This window comes from Dipodomys spectabilis, unplaced genomic scaffold, assembly GCF_019054845.1.
Source record: "Dipodomys spectabilis isolate Male_0828 unplaced genomic scaffold, ASM1905484v1 ptg000003l, whole genome shotgun sequence".
Taxonomy (NCBI): Eukaryota; Metazoa; Chordata; class Mammalia; order Rodentia; family Heteromyidae; genus Dipodomys; species Dipodomys spectabilis.
The window spans coordinates 11,342,756-11,356,609 of record NW_024870680.1 but is presented as its reverse complement, the minus strand read 5'-3'; the positions used below and the strand labels follow the sequence as shown (position 1 = coordinate 11,356,609).

General features: G+C 38.6%; 1 protein-coding gene across 2 annotated transcripts in view; it reads right to left on the bottom strand.

The window, feature by feature from the left end:
* The window catches only part of Gab2 (GRB2 associated binding protein 2), a 191,046-nt gene that overhangs the window by 62,548 nt on the left and 114,644 nt on the right, over positions 1 to 13,854 (bottom strand). The window lies entirely within an intron of this gene.

The window sequence follows — 13,854 nt, the reverse complement described above, 5'->3', positions numbered from 1 at the left end:
TGTTGAGTTATAAGAATCTTTTAGCCCGGTGTTGGTGGCTCACGCCTGTAATCCTAGCTACTCAGGAGGCTGAGATCTGAGGATGCTGTTCAAAGCCAGCCCAGGCAGGAAACTCTGTTAGGCTCTTATCTCCAATAAACTGCTCAGAAAACAGGAAGTGGTGCTGTGGCTCAACTGGTAGAGCGCTCGCCTTGAGCTGAAGAGCTGAGGGATAGCGTGCACCCAGGTCCAGAGTTCAAGATCCACAAGCGACAGAAAAAAAAAAAAAAAAGAATCTTTTATATATCCTGAATAGAATCCACTGTAAGTTTTTTTTAATTTTTTTTTTTTTTATTGTGAGAATACCATACAGAGGAGTTACAATTACATGGGCAAGATAACGAGTACATTTCTTTTTTTTTTTTTGGGTCCGGTTGTAGGGCCTGAATTCTGGGCCTGGGCGCTGTCCCTCAGCTCTTCAGCTCAAGGCTAGCGCTCTACCACTTGAGCCACAGCGCCACTTCCGGATTTTTTCTTATGTGGTGCTGAGGAATCGAACCCAGGGCCTCAGGCTTGCAAGGCAAGCGCTCTACCACTGAGCCACCTTCCCAACCCCAACAAGTACATTTCTTATCAAGCATTGCTGCCTCCTCGTTGTTTCCCCTTCCCACTGTAAGATTTTATATATATACACACATACACAAGCACAATGGGAGGAGGAGGAGGCTATATTCTCTCAAATCTGTAGCTTTCCTTTTCATTTTTTATTTAAATTTTTATTTAAAAAATTTTAAGTTTTTATTTTTAAATTACAAATAATCGAATATCTTCATTTCACTAATGATCTTTTGTGTGTGTTCACTGATACTGGAGCTCAAACTCAGTGGCCTATGCTTGCCTGCTCAGCATCTGGTCTTCTACCACTTGAGCCATATGTCTAGTTCCAATTTTTTGCTAGTTAATTGGGGATGAGAGTCTCAAGGATTCCTCTGCCTAGGTGGCTTCAAATGTGACTCTCACATCCTCAGCCCCCGAGTAGCTAGGATTATAGGCATGAGCCATCAGCACCTGGCTTACTTTGTTAATGCTATCTTTTGAAGAAAATATGTTTTTCATTTTGATGAAAAATGAAAAATAGTCCAGGTTTTTTATGCTGTCTTATTTATCTAAAAAAAATCTTAGTCTAGTTAAAGATTTTCTGCTTTTTTTTTTGAGTAGAAAATGTTCAATTACAGCTTTTATGCTTATTTAGGATCCATGTTTTATGTAGAGTGTAAAGTAAGAATCATGGTTTATATATTTTTCCTTATGGTTATCCGGCTATTCTAGCAACATTTATTGAACAGAAATATGTTTTCTTTATCAAATTATCTTTGTATTTTTGTTAAAATCAGTTGGTCAAATATATGTGCATTGGTTAGACTCCTGTGATATTTTCCTATGATCTCTTTATGTATACTTAAAGTCTTAAAGTGATATGAGTCCTCCAAGTATTTTTAACATTGTTTTGGTTATTTTAGGTCATTTGTATTTTTATACAAATTTTAGAATCAGCTTTTAATTTTTACATGCAAAAAATGTACTGTGGTTTTTAGAGGATTACATTGAATCTTGAGACCAATTTGGGTATTATCTCTTCCCTATATGTTGGACGGAATCCATCAGATAAGCCATCCATGCCTAGATTTTTCTTTTCAAAAGTTTAAAAATCAGAATTAAATTGTTTTAAAATAGATAATGAATGTTATTTTATTTTAGTAGAGTTATTCAGATATTTACTTTTTTGTGCCTTTTTTCTTTTTGAGATACAGTCTAAATATGTAGCCCAGGCTAGACTAAAACCTGAGACCTTTCTGCCTCAGTCTCCTGAGTCCTGGGATTACACAAGTGTGTGGTGGATGGTATCTCTTTGACATATTAGTTTTTCCATTTCATAAAAGTTATAACATTTATTCAGGTTAAAAAAAATTACCATTCTCCTGAGTGGTCAGTTCCCAATTCCTATTCCTGAGCCTCTGGCTAATCCATCATCTTTTTTGGGGGGCTGGTCGTGGGGCTTGAACTATCGGCCTGGGCGCTATCCCTTACCTCTTCAGCTCAAGGCAAGCACTCTACCTCTAAGCCACGCTGCCACTTCTGGTTTTCTGGTGATTTACTGGAGATAAGAGTCTCACGTACTTTTCTGCCCAGTCTGGCTTTGAACCTCGATCCTCAGATCTCAGCCTCGTGAGTAGCTAGGATTTACAGGCGTGAGCCACCAATACCCGACTCCATCATCTTCTTAATGTCTATATGATTGATTGTAATGAAAGGCTGAACAATTTTTGGTATATTTTATTTTAGCAAAGACACAATCCCAGTGCAGTGAAGAGTGGTAATTACATGACAGTCACAAAGAGAACAAGGAGTGGAATCTTTTCCCAGAAGTTTATTAACCAGGTTCCTTGTTGCTTAATAGCATTTTTCAACCTTTCTTTTTTTGGGGGGAGAGGGTGGTGGTGATATTGAAGTTTGTACTCTGGGCCTCATGCTTGCTAGGGAGGTACTCTTCCCACTGAACTGTGGGCCTCCAACCCTGTTTATATACAATGGGGTTTTGAGACATGGTCTTATTATCCACTTGTGTTACATTGCCTGTGCCACCAAGTTGCCCTGTCCAGTTCTCCATTCAGAGGATAATATCACAAAAACTTTTCTGTATGAGCTGGTTGTGAACCACAGTCCCCCAATCTCAGCTTCCCAAGAAGCTAGGATTACAAGTGTGAATCCATCAGTGCTAGACGTCAAAAGCATCCACATAAATATGTAATTTTCTTGGTATGGTATGAGATAAGAAAATGTCAAGTCAAAACTGCCCAGGATAGCATTCCAGGGGCCTTCTTTCACTTGGTTACAAACTGTTTGCTGAAATTTTTAGCATTGTTTTTTAACATTCCCTCCTTACATTCTTTTTTTTTTTTTGGTTGGTCATGGGGTTTGAACTCTGGGCCTGGACACTGTCCATCAGCTCTTCAGCTCAAGGCTAGCGCTCTACCACTTGAGCCACAGCGCCACTTCCAGCTTTTTTCTGCTTATGTGGTGCTGAGGAATCGAACCCAGGGCTTCATGCATGTGAGGCAAGCACTCTACCACTGAGCTAACTTCCCAGCCCCCCTCCTTACATTCTTATTCTCAGTCCCCAAACATCCTAAATTCCAGAGAGCCCTGCAATTTTGTGTTTTTATGATGATCTCGATCAACATCCTATTAATCCCCCAAGAGTCTACTCAAATACCCAATGACTTTCCTTACTGTCTCTTTAGAGGTGGGTACTGAAGAAGGTAACTCTCTTTTCCTGATCTGAGCTGATTATCACTGAGGACCCAGCTCTGATGAATTCTCTGAATTATAAATTCTCCTTTTATATTATCAAACTTACTTATGATAAGGGCAAGGAAGAGTCTGTGATCATCATGATTATTTTTCAGATCAAAGAGCAGAAGTCTAGAAAATGGGACTAACTTATTAAACACAAAGTCTGGGTAGGACTAGGATAATTTTTACCACACCATGTACCATTACCTTGTCTTTTTTTTTTTTTTAAAAGGTAGGACCCAAAGCCTTTTCATTCTAAAAAAAGATTTGTCTCTTAAGTTGTAAAAACTTCCTAGGTCTACACAACTTGCATCTACATTAAGGTATAAAGACGATACCAGATTGGAGAGGATTTTGGACAGAGAGCTCCACAGAAGAGGGGAGGTGGCATGGGAAGATTCTAGATGCCTTCAAGTCTTTTCTATAACCTGGTAATTTAGCATTGCCACTTCAGTGGTTCAGAGTTATCTCAGTGTGAAGGTAGATGCTAATATATTCAGGCAATATAGCACCAGGACCTTCCTTTTCATCTTTACAAGTAAACAATTACACGATCTTTTTTTTTTTTTATTTCGTATGAGTGAACAATGCAGCTGAATAAATATTAGACTTGAAACTTAACTTTCGTTTTCCTTGGTTTTTGTGTGTGCAAACACTCTGAACTCTATGCTCAGCCTGAAACTCATCTTGAGGCACTCTTAATTGTGAGGAATAGGTCCCCTTTGCAGCCCTGGACACATTTCTAGTCTCACTTTCTTCTAAGACTCCAGAGTTTGCAGATTTCATTTGGGAAGGTATGGATTCCTAATGCAAAAGGCAAATATCTCTTTGGCCAATCTCTGGGGGAAATTCTAAATAACACTCTGATTGAAGCAAATCATTTGGACCCCAGTTCTTTTCTGAATAAAAAAGAAAAGAAAAAAGAAAAAAGAAAAAGTAAAAAATATAGAATCAAGCTGGGCACAAGTGGCTTACATATGTAAATGCTAGGTACTCAGGAAGCTGACATTTAAGGATTGTAATCTGAAGCCTGGGAAAGGAAAGGCTATAAAATGTTATCTCCAATTGCTTACCAAAAAGCTGAAAGTGGAGTTGTGGTTCAAATGGTAGAGTGTGAGCCTTGAGCAATAAAGTTCAGGGACAATCCCCAGAATCAAGTGCAATCATTTAATGTCTAGAGCACATTTCTCTTTATTAAAATAACAATTGCCATTTATCATGCCTTCCCTGTATTTAAAATGGTGGCACTTTACTTTTGTAAAAATCTTCAACTTTTTATTTTACCATCAGTGAAAGTGAGTTTTCAATAAACGAAATGGATTTATTGATATGTAGTTAATTCCAACCAAACCTACCCCCCTTTAAAACTATCAATGTCAATCAGATCAGAAGTCTTCTCTGCAGGACTTGTAAGTAGAAATTTCATTTGTAAGCAGTTCTTTGATTATAACTACAAGTTTCCTCATGAATGTTATTTCAGGTGTACAAGTCTTTTTTGGGGGGGGAAGGGGGGTCCAATTGTGGGGCCTGAACTCTGGGCCTGGGCACTGTCCCTCAGCTCTTTAGCTCAAGGCTAGCGCTCTACCACTTGAGCTACAGCGCCACTTCTGGCTTTTTTTCTTTTTGCTTATGTGGTGCTGAGGAATCGAACCAAGGGCCTCAGGCATGCAAGGCAAGCGCTCTACCACTGAGCCATCTTCCCAGCCCCTGTACAAGTCTTTTATAAGTCCCTTTAAGCAAGCAATTGAAAGGATGCATGGTAAAGTAGGAAATAAAAAGAATGAACAATATGAGCATACAGGTTCAAACTCTAATCTTCATATTCTAGCTGTATAACCCTAATGAGCCATCTAACCCCTGTGAGAATTAGTTTCTTCATATGTAAAATGAACCAAAGTATTCCCACTTTATATAATCATACAGTGGGAAAAATAAGGTAGAACTATGCTTAAAAAGTGTTATATATTAATATCTTATAATTGTTTTGAACATGTGCCTTTTACCTACCTCAGTATTTTGGCGTGATTCAGTGCAAGAGTCTACAGTAGGTAATTAAAAATGCTTCCTGTGTTTCTCTTATGTAGGAGAAAGTCTTAATGGTCAACAAGACCACAGAAAAGTTAGCTACTGTACGCATACATGAACTCATAACCTTGAAAACTTTTGAGTTGGAACTTATAACTTTCCAACTTAGTCATTAAAAAAGGTATGAAAACATGACAGTGACAGTTTCTCAGTTAACCGAAGTTCTGGACGTGGTTCTATTCTCTACTTAGGGAATTAAAACTTTTTGGAGGGGACTTGATTTCATGTTGTTGAATAAAGAAAATAATTAAGATAAGCTAAAATGTTCTACTCTTTCAACAATAAATGAAGCAGTGTTTAAAATATATCAAAGAAAAATGTTAAAAACTGCTGAATGTCAAATGAACTATCCAAGCTGTAACATTTTATTTTTTATTTTTGTCGGTCGTGGGGCTTGAACTCTGGGCTTGGGTGCTGTCCCTGCGCTCTTCAGATCAAGGCGAGCACTCTACCACTTGGGCCACAATGCCACTTCCGGTTTTCTAGTGGTTTATTGGAGATAAGAGTCTCACAGAGGCTGGGAAGGTGGCTCAGTGGTAGAGGCTTGCCTTGCATGCCTGAGGCCCTGGGTTTGATTCCTCAGCACCACATAAGCAAAAAGAAAAAAGCCGGAAGTGGTGCTGAGGCTTAAGTGGTAGAGCGCTAGCCTTGAGCTGAAGAGCTGAGGGATAGCGCCCAGCCCAGACCCAGAGTTCAGGCCCCACAACTGTACCCTCCCCCCCCCCCCCCCAAAAAAAAGAGAGTCTCACGGACTTTCCTGCCAGGGCTGGCTTTGAACTGTTATCCTCAGATCTCAGCCTCCTGAGTAGCTAGGATTACAGGCGTGAGCCTCCGGCACCTGGCTAAGCTGTAACATTTTAAGTTTATAAGCAATTTGAACCTGTGAAAAGGGTTCATGATATTCAAAGGAATGAAGTATACATAATATTTTTTAATACAAAGGAAAGGTAACTATGATTATGTAGCAGTTAATTTGAGGTGTTATTGGATACATTTAACCGGGTAGTTTCTAGATGAGACTTGGCTTTAAATCAGGGTTAGCACCATGAAATCTAGAACCAGGACTCCATCTTATTCTTCTCTGAGACATCAGCACTCTCAAGTTCTTGGGCCTTGGAATTCTACAACTTGCACCAGTAGCTCTCCTGATTCTCAAGCTTTCAGAGTTTGTCTGAACCACACACAATACCAACTTTCCTAGTTCTCCAGCGTGTGGTGGCATATCATAGGACTTCTTAGCCTGCATAATTGCATAAGTCAATTCCTATCATAAATCGCATCCATTTGGTAGTCATCCATCTTATTAGTTCTATTACTTCTGAAGAATATGGACTAATACAAATAAGATTCATTTAGTATTTTATTGATTTAAATAAAGTGAGTTAACATACTAGACATTTCTTTTCTCCTATTAAGCAATAGAGCTGATCAACAATATAGACATATACCTATTTTTATCTGTGTAAGCTAAGACATAATCAATACAAGGACTGATAGGTAATTAAGAAGGACCCATCGCATTAACGATCCTAAGTAACAGCAAACTAAAGAGTGTTCCAACAGTTAAAAAACACTAGTGATCATGTACATGGACCACGTAGAACAAGGATTTAAGATAATTATTTTAGCTTGTCAAAGAAAGCTAAATTCAGGAACTATTCTCTCTTCTTGACATAGCTCTCAACCTTTACAATGACTTGGAATTTTCAACAAATCCTGAAAGAAACAACTGCCCCGTTAATAAGTGGGCTAAAGACTTAAAGAGAGACTTCTCTGCAGAGGAAATAAGAATGGCCAATAGACACATGAAGAAATGTTCAACATCTCTGGCCATCAAACATATCAAATCAAAACAACATTGAGATTCCACCTCACTCCAGTTAGAATGGCTAATAACAAGAAATCTAATAACAACAGATGCTGGAGGGGATGTGGCCAAAAGGGAACCCTACTGTACTGTTGGTGGGAATGTAAACTTGTCCAATCACTCTGGAAAGCAGTATGGAGGTTTACCAAAAGACTCCCTACAGAGCTCCCCTATGACCCAGCAATCCTACTTTTGGGCATTTACCCAAACAATCACAAACAATGCCATACTAAAGCTACCGGCAGAACTATGTTTATCATAGAATTATTTACCATAACTAAGATATGGAACCAACCCAGATGCCCCTCAGTAGATGAATGGATCAAGAAAAAAAATATATATGGAATTCTATGCTTCCATCAGAAAGAATGACACTGCCCCATTTGTTAGGAAATGGAAATTCTTGAAAAAAAATCATATTAAGTGAAATAAGCCAGAACCAAAGGAACATAGATCCCGTGGTTTCCCTTTTTGTAATAACTAGTATACATCATGGATAATCTTAGCAGATGAGCAGAATAGCTCTATAGTTATGTACATATGACCATATAGAATGATGCTAAGTGAAATGAACTCTAAGACATGGACATAAGAGGTTTTGCTTTGTTGTTATTGTTTTAATGTACTATGTGATTTTTTTTTCTTTTGTATGTTCTTCTTTTGTATGTTTTTATTTTGTATGTTCTTCCTGCGGCTGGGGGGGTGGTGGTTTCATACTATACTTTGAGAAAAACTGCCTTATATGTTACATTAATTATAATGTGGTACTATTACGGCACTGTAAGTTCTGAATAATACTAACATTAAAGTCATTATAGCACCATGATTGGGCAGTGCTTTATAACACTGTGGTCAAGTGTGGGACTAAAAAAATCGTCAAAGGCATGAAAATCTACAATAAAGTAAAACTTAAGCCAGGCACCAGTGGCTCACACCTATAATCCTAGCTACTTGGGAGGCCTACAGAAGGAAGACAGAAGTTCAAAGCCAACCCTCGAAGAAAAGTTCACAAGGCCACCTCTTAGTCCAGGCATACACCTGAGTTGTCACTGTATTTGATTTTGGTACCCTGGTATTGTATGTACATTTATTTGAATTAGGGAGGAGAAGGGGAACAACAGAATGATGAGACAAAGGACAAGGAGGGAATGCAACAGTGACATACACAAGACAATATGTTGGAAATGATCTGTACAACTTGTGGCGGGGAGGGAAAGTAAGAGAAAAATGAGGTAAAGGGTAACAAGTTTGACAAGAAATGTACTTATTACGTTGCTTATGAAACTGTAACTCCTCTATACATTACCTTGACAATAAAAAAATGTGAAAAAAATGAATTGGAATTTTCTTTGTGTGTATATGTGCATGCACAGGCATATGTGTGCATGTGTACCAGTACTGAAATTTGAACTCAGGGTCTTGTATTCTCACAACGTATTTTTGCTAAAGGTTAATGCTCTACCACTTGAGTGACACCTCTACTTCTGGTTTTTTAGTGGTTAATTGGAGATGAGTCTCAGATTTGTCTGTTTAGACTGGCTTCAAACCTTGATCCTCAGATCTCTGACTCCTAAGTAGCTAAGATTACAGGCATAAGCCATCAGTGTCTGGCATGAATTTTCTTAGAACACTTGCCCCAACACAGATTTCTATATCCCATCCTCAGAGTTTCTGGTTTAGAAGATTTGGTATAGGAGACTGAGAATTCTCATTATCTAATACATTTCTAGAAAATGCTGTGGTTGGGGGTGGTGGTTTCATACTATACTTTGAGAAAAACTGCCTTATATGTTACACTAATTATAATGTGGTACTATTACGGCATTGTAAGTTCTGAATAATACTAACATTAAAGTCATTATATCACCATGATTGGGCAGTGCTTTATAACACTGTGGTCAAGTGTGGGACTAAGAAATCTTCAAAGGCATGAAAATCTACAATAAAGTAAAAGTTAAGCCAGGCACCAGTGGCTCACACCTATAATCCTAGCTACTTGGGAGGCTGACAGAAGGAAGACAGAAGTTCAAAGCCAACCCTTGAAAAGTTCACAATGCTACCTCTTAGTCCAGGCATACACCTGAGTATCACCCTATCTCAGGACAAGAAACGCCAGTGCAGAAAAAGGCTAAAGGTGTGGCTTAGTGGTAGAATGCCTGCCTAGCAAGCACCAGACCCTGAGTTCAAATCCCAGTGCTGCAAAGTAAGTAAAACTTATAGGAAAAGCACAAACTAAAAGTCATGTTAATATAGCAAACGAAGTTCATTTGAAGAGGGAACTTCTGATGCAAAATTAGTGGCATGGTCCTGAATCAACTTGAGAAGGAAACCAAGTCTTATTCCTCAACCACGGATCAATTAATTTGTCACCTAAATCTCTTGCCAATTTGAGACAGTGTTCCTGTTACGTTTTATAAAGCTAACACATTCCTGGTTATTTGCTTGGGAAAGTTGAAAATATGTAATTGAAATCTTGGGAAGATACCACAATAAAAGCAGCAGTACTTATAAGTACACAGATAAGTCTGTGGGTCATTGTATTTGTATATGTTTTATCTGTTAAGATTTGAGAAATGTTTAAGAAAGCTAATCAAAACAAGCATGTAACTGTGATTTTATTATTTAAATAAACAAATTTATAACTACTTTTTCTGCTTATGTGGTGCTGAGGAATCGAACCCAGGGCCTCATGCATGCAAGGAAGCACTCTACCACTGAGCCACCTTCCCAGCCCCCTTATAACTAATATTTAAATTTATAATACAAATTGATTTTTTCAGATTTGAAATTAAACATTAATCAAAGTATAAACAGCAAGTGTTTTCTTCAAACTCTTGAAAATTCCAAACACATGATAAATTACTCACAGCAGCCAGAAATAGACACGTTTCAGAAAGATGCTGCAGATCAGAAAAAATGTTTTATAGTTGTATATACTGCTGAATTAAATGTGACATGCTACTACCAAAGATTTCAGCCATATCATCGAATATCTACTATATAGAGATAAACATTTATTGAGCTTCTACTTAATATCTAATCTCAAAGCTTGGCTCATTGGACACACTGTTCCAAATACAAAGCACCTTATAATGGTTAAAAATGAGAGAGAGGGATAAAGAATTATGGAACACTGGAAAGAAAATATTGTGCCTTAAGAAAGTAGTTGACAGAATGAAATATGACAAAATGAAAGGGAAGACATTCTAAACATAAGGAGGCATAGAAAGACATGGCAGCTGAAGAGATGCACTCAGATATATTACAGGAAAGGATGTGGAGAAGAGGTCACAGCAATGAGGATGGAGAGCGGGATAAGATATGGTCATAGAAGGCCTTTCTTTGGTGTCACATAAAAAATTCTGGACTTAGCATCTATATAATCGGAAGAAATGGATCAGACTTTAGTTTAAGAAAATAACCAAGCTATATGCAATAGTGTAAGTGAATCTTAAAAGTATAAAGTGAAGAATAACACTGAAAATGTCTTTTGAACTTTAAAGAGAGTTCAAAAAATAAACAAAACTAACAATATTGCTTAAGAATATATCCATTTGTAGCAAAACCATAAATAAAAACATGGAAGTGATTACCATAAGTCAAGATACGTGGATGGAGGAATGAGGGCAGTAAGAATAAGATTGGGAAGGGGCATATAGGGCCATCTTGGATGTTGGCAGTTTTAATAGATATATGGAAGTGATAGATAGGAGTATGGGTGTTTCTTTTATTATACTGTATGTTACCTATCTTGTATAATCTGTGTATGTATATTATACTCCACAATAAAAAGTGGAGGACTTTGTTGGAAGTCCTTTAGAAAGATCATGAGGGTGGGAAGAGGCTAAAGACAAGGACAAAACTTAAAGAGATCATCACAACAGTATAGGCAACAGAAAGGAGCTACAGTCATTATTGGCAATAGGACAGAGAGGAAGAAAAGAGATTCAAGAATTTAATAGCTACATTTTAGTGAGCCATTAGAAATGCAAACTGAGAGGTAAGTCTGAAAAAGAGAATGAGATCTTTTAAGTTTCAAGTTTGGGCAATATTGTTTTTTAATTTTATTTTATTGTAAAGATGTTGTACAGAGGGGTTCAGTTACATGAGTAAGGCAATGAGTACATTACTTGTTGGTCAGTGAAAAAGAAATACATACATACATATATATATATATATATATATATATATATATATGTATTTTGGTTGGTTGTGGGGCTTGAACTCTGGGCCTGAGCAGTATCCCTGAGCTCTTTTGCTCAGGGCTAGCACTCTATCACTTTGAGCCACAACACCACTTGCTTGGGCAATGTTGTTAAGTGGGGAAAATACTAAAGTAGCCGACTTGTATAATTTAAAAAAAAATTGAAATTGGATTAACTTACCATAACACCTACCCTTAAAGAGTACAATTCAAGCTGGGCACTGGTGGCTCATGCCTGTAATCCTAGCTAGTCAAGAGGCTGAGACCTGAGGATCTTGGTTCAAAGCTAGCCCAGGCAGGTAGGTCCGTGAGACTCTTATCTCCAATAAACTACTCAGAAAAAAAACTGGAAGTGGCACTGTAGCTCAAGTGGTAGAGTGCTAGTCTTGAGCACAGAGAGGCTCAAGGACAGAGCCCAGGCCCTGAGTTCAATCCCCAGGACTGGAAAAAGAAAGAAAGAGGGGGGGAGGGAGGAAAGAAGGAAGGAAGGAAGGAAGGAAGGAAGAAGGAAGGAAGGAAGGAAGGAAGGAAGGAAGGAAGGAAGGAAGGAAGGAAGGAAGGAAGGAAGGAAGGAAGGAAGGAAAGAGTACAATTTATTAACGTATATATAGGTTTTGCAATCATTGGCTTTATTGAGTTCTAGAATATGTTCATGCCCCACCCACTCATACTCTAAAGAACACTACCTACAGTTAAGATTCTCCAATCATTATACTTATCTAGTTCCAGAATGTTTTCATTAGCTCCCTCAAAATAGTCACTCCCTACTCCCTGACTGCACTTTCAGTCTTAATGTAATTTTAAGAGAAAAAAAAGTGTTGAGATTAAAACTGTTTGAAGGGTTGGGAATGTGACTTAGTGGTAAAGTGCTTGCCTAGTATGCATGAAGCCCTGGATTCGATTCCTCAGTACCTCATAAACAGAAAAAGCAGGAAGTAGCACTGTGGCTTAAGTGGTATATGTGGCTTAAGTGGTATAGTGCTAGCCTTGAGCAAAAGAAGCTCAGGGATAGTGCTCAGGCTCTGAGTTCAAGACCCAGGAATGGCAACAAAACAAAACAAAAACAAAAACAAAAACAGCCCTGTTTGACAGAGCAGCAATGCCTCTCAATGGATCTTAGGAGCCCAATTTGAAAGGATATTCTGTTTCTAAGCCTTACATTGCCTCTTTGCTTCACAAAGGTAGGAGCCCTAGACTGGGATTCTAAAAAAAACACCTTTTCTCCAGATACAGAAGGGAATATCCCCATATTTAGTTCTAACTTGGATAGTGACTCAACAGAGATCAGTGGTGGTAGAGATAGGTATCTGGGTATAGAGATTTTCACCCAGTGACAGGACTATCCATCCTTGTCCCCTTAGAGAGGTTGGAAATGTGCATTATGGAGTGTAGTGGTTCTGGTGTAAGTTGCCACAATGATTGGGAAACACTACAGGCACCAGAAGTCTTCAGGGGACAAGTATACTAATCTTCAAACCATGCATGGGACAGAACTGTCCCCTAAACACCATAGAAACCCACCCCTCCCCTGAGAAGTACTGGGGGGATAGAGATTCTATATTTCTGCAACTACAAAAACCAAAATGGAAGTTATGATCTGTAAATGGGAGCTAGGCCCAGACCTAAGAATGTGTGGTTAAGAATAGCCTAGAGAACAGCAGATTTAAATTAGCTCACAGTGAAAAGGGAGTATTAATAGAAATCTAGATATTAATAGTAATGAATCTCAGTGAGCCATGGAGGACCATTGCTTGGGACTTACAGTGTTCTGCTAACACTGTCCTCAAGTCTATACTGTGTGGCCGAGCTGCAAGCTTCAGGTTTGGAAAAGATAAAGGTCATGCCTAAGCACACCTAAATCTGAGACTGGCAAACCATGTCAGAAAAAGGACCCATTGGGCTATTCCCCATAGGCCATTTTAAGAACCACTAGTGGTCAGGTGTGGTAGTGCATGTCTGTAATTTCAGCACTCAGAAAGCTGAGGCATGAAGATTGAGAATTTGAGACTAGCCTGGGATACAGAGCAAGTTCCAGGACAATCTGGGCTACAGGGTAAGACTGTTCCAGAACAAAAACAAGAAAAGAAAGAGAAGGAAGGAGGGAGGGAGGAAGGAAGGAAGGAAGGAAGGAAGGAAGGAAGGAAGGAAGGAAGGAAGGAAGGAAGGAAGGAAGGAAGGAGAAAGGGTGGGAAGAAAGAAGGGGAAATGAAAGGAAAGAGAGGAGAGAAGAAAAGGGAAAGCACAGTCCTTAACCTGGAAGAGCTTTCATTCTAGTAGGGAAGTAAAAACTTGGATGCAACTTTAAAAAAAGCCCACACATTTATTTAACACACTGACATGAAAAAATTAATAGCTGAAAGGAAGT